Genomic DNA, 3,906 nt, shown 5'->3' on the forward strand with positions numbered 1-3,906 from the left:
TTCACCACTATTTCACCCTCTGCTAACACTGCAGTGGGTTTCACCACTTCTCTTATAAGAGAAGTGTCTGTAGAGGTGGAACGCAATGGTCCCCACTTGGGTTGTTTCGGTATCTGTAATATCTCATTGTTCTCTGCACCCTGTAGTTCAGAAAACTACAACCTCGAAAACTGAAACTCAGGTTTGGAGGCAGGTCCACTTTTTCCAATGATTCTGGATTTCCTATCTGTTCGTTTATGATAACCATCTGATTTCAAATGAGTGCCAGCATGAATGGACATATGATGTGAACCTTTCATTGATTTTGTATCAGATGATATAGTTCCATCAGCCTTCTTGGTGTCAAATTTTTGCTCATCATACGTTTTTTTCTTAAACAGAGCTTTCGTGTCTTGTGGGAGAGAGCACATGTGCTCATACCACGGCTGCTTCTTCTGAAAACTTCGGTAACAACTGGGTTGGTTGTAATCATGCTGTGAACTAGGTACTGGGCAAACGTTGTGTGTTGATTCCACGGTGTAAGGAGAATAGGTGTATGGATGAAGAGCCATCTCGGAAGTTAAATACTGAGGTGGAAGTGTTGAAGCTCCAAAGGCCGTATCTTCAGGATAGAGTTTCTGCTCAGGCACTGGTAGTTCCTGAACACAAGGGTAGTACGCGGTTGCACAGCTAGGGAACACTCCGACTTACTGAAGACTCTAACCATGCCACACCNGGGGATTTGGTAAAATTCAAAATCCATTCAGAGCAAAAGCTCCCTGACATAAAAAAGAAAAATGGAAGAGAACTTCCTTCGCATGATGAAGATTCTTACCAAAACCCTTCAGGAATCATCATACTTAAGGTAAAATGTTGAAAGTTTCCGTGCAAGATCAGAAAAGGCACAAATATGCCTATTACCTCCTATTTTATTTAACAATGGAATCAGATTAGTTGAATAAGGCAAAAGGGAAAGGAAAAAGGACTCAGTTCTTAGTATCCTTTGCTCTGTCCTTTAGAGATCTCATTAGTCTCATGGCTTAAAATATTATCTCTATAGCAATGACTCCAACATTTACATATGGAGAAAGACCTCATCTGAATTGCAGACTCATATAGCTAACCAAACATCTCTGCCTAACAGTCTACTGGGCATCTCAAACTTCACATGACCAAAACTGAACTCTAGATCTTTCTCCCAAAAACTATTCCGTCCACCACCTTCCCCATCTCACCCTTCCAGTTGCTTACACCAACTCCTTGACACTCCTCTCTTTGTCCCATACTGCACAACCAATCCATTAGCAACTCCTGCTGGATCTACATTCAAAATATACCCAGAATCCCACCATTTCCTGCCACCTCCAAATCTACTCACTGGATCTGAGCTGCCATCATATCTGTCCGAATTCCTGGGAAGAATCTGATATCCTCAGTCCCTCCATTCTCTCAGTACAGCAATCAGTGAGATAAAGGAAGCCTGATCAATATAACTTCTCAGAACTCCTCAGTGGCTTCCAATTTTACCCCGATAAAAACTCTACTAATGGTTTATAAGTCCTTCTGCAACCTGTGCCCACAACTCCTATTACCTGTCCAGAAAACTATCACAATGACATTCTTTCATGTTTCTGCTTTGGACTCTGCACTAACTGGTCCACGTGCCTATACAACTGTTGCCCTAGATATTTGCATGGCTACCTCCCTTACTTCTTCTGAGTCTTTTCTTTAAAGTCAATTTCTCAATGAAAACTTTACTGACCAACTTGCATGACTGCTTCAGCAGCACATATACTATAATAAAATTGGAATGATACAGAAGACATTAGCATGAGCCCTGCACAAGGATGACATGCAAATTCATAAAGCATTACAGACTTTTGAGAGGATTCTAAAGTAAATGTGGCAAAACATTAACAATAGGTGATCCTGGGTCAAGTACATACGGGAGTTCTTTGCACTATTCTTGTGACTTTCTGTAAGTCTTAAGTTATTTTAGAACAAAGTTAAAACTTTTAAAAATAAAACCAAAAAAAATTTGCAACTCCCTATATTATCTTTTCTCTGCCCTAGTTTTTCTTTCTAATAGCATTTATCACCTTGTAAAACACCATATAACTTACTTATTACATTTTTTGTTTACTGTCTGTCTCTCCCTACTAGGACGTGAGCTCCATAAAGGCAGAGATTTTTGTCTGTTTTATTTCCTGGCGTAGTCCAGAAAATGTATCTAGAGCAGTGGCTGGCACTAAGCATTTAATATTATTTGTTCTGAAAGCCTCAAAGGACGGGGGGGACCATGATTAGAGAGTTTAGAGGTAGAATACTTCCTAGAGATGAGAGACTATGAGGTGGGACCATAGGAGTGTGCGGCTGAACTAGTGTGGAAATAAAGTTCACAGGAGACACGGCAGTCCAGGAACTAAGAAACCAGTGTGTTCAGCTAGGCTGTGCATTCAAATGTAAAAGCCACCAGATACAAAGACAGACAGTGAGCCAAGTTCAAGTTAGAGCAGGGAAACTGGGGACACAGTTTGCCCAGTGATTAAGATTAGAGGGGACAGTTTATTGTATACAGATTAGGGTTTCATATTAGAATACTCTAGAAAGTTCTAAGGTAGAAAGGAGGAGGCCTACCATGGAAAATTCTTCCTAATACATAGTATCAAGGAAATCTTCTGCTCAATTTGAAAACAAATTCAGTTAATCTAGATAACTAAGTTTTATAAATTCATCCTAGTCAAACAAAAATTATCAGTGGAGGGCCAGCCGAGTGGCACGACGGTTAAGAACTGGCTTGGGATGTCAGAGGGCCCTGGTTCGGATCCCACATATGAGGGCCAGTTACACTGCCTTCCAAAAAAAAAAAAATTATCAGTGGAAATGGTCCTAATTACTATGGTAATCTGGCTACCTAGACATAATCAGTAAATGTTGTGAAAATCTTAAACAAATCTTGTGTGACCTAGGATAAAAGATTTGATTACTCACTCCTTCTCCCATTCCACTAATAATAAGAGGCAACTGGACAGAAGTGAGGGAGGAAAACTAGAAGCTTGTAACTTTAGGAAATACTCTTTCCCAGTTAAGTAAGCACAGATGTAACTATATAATAACATAAGTAATTTCAAGTTCCTTATTGGGAATACAAATTAGGCTTGAATAAATTGCCAGTTCCTACACTACAAATAAAGAATATGGAGGTCTGTTGAACACCTCTGCTTTAAACTACATGGATTCCAGAAACCACAGGCTCACACACAAAAAACACCCCAGTTTATGATTTTGAGTTTGAAAAGGTAGTCAATGAAGATGTCTCTTATTTACTCAAATATTTTCAAAGTGATTATACACAAAGTCATATACTCATCATAGAAACTTCAGATTTGATCAGGACGTGGGGATGTATCTATTTTATATTTTAACATACTCCATGGTTTTATTTCAGTGCACATTCTATTTACATGTTTATATCTGATATAGCGATATTTAGATAGTAAGCTACAACCTAAATTTAATAAATTAAAATTATGTTTTTGTCAATAAAATTGAATATTCTAAAATGAAAAAAGATCAATTTCAGTAAATTATAGAATTACATAATATTTTAAAAGTCACTTATGGAGCTTTAAAAATTGCCTACTAGGGCCGGCCGAGTGACGTGTTGGTTAAAAGCTGGCTTGGGATGCCAGAGGGCCCCTGTTCAGATCCCACATATGAGGGCCAGTGACACTGCCCTCTATAGCTAAGATGCTGAACAACAGCTCAACTTGGAGCTGGCGACGGCGTAGGCTGCAGCCCCTGCTGCAGTGGGTTGCCATGGACTACCGTGTGTAGCCAGCAGCCAGCGTGAGCAGCCAGCAGCCTCAGTGAGCAGCCGTCCAGAAGCCGGTGACTGATCTGCCTCGCCCGGGAAGAGTGCAATGA

General features: G+C 39.9%; 1 protein-coding gene across 2 annotated transcripts in view; it reads right to left on the minus strand.

Annotated features, from left to right (window-relative positions):
* The window catches only part of ZRANB3 (zinc finger RANBP2-type containing 3), a 181,989-nt gene that overhangs the window by 165,608 nt on the left and 12,475 nt on the right, over positions 1–3,906 (minus strand). The gene's annotated exons all lie outside the window — the stretch shown is intronic.

The sequence above is a fragment of the Hipposideros armiger genome, unplaced genomic scaffold (genome assembly GCF_001890085.2).
Source record: "Hipposideros armiger isolate ML-2016 unplaced genomic scaffold, ASM189008v1 scaffold_345, whole genome shotgun sequence".
In the NCBI taxonomy this organism is placed as follows: Eukaryota; Metazoa; Chordata; class Mammalia; order Chiroptera; family Hipposideridae; genus Hipposideros; species Hipposideros armiger.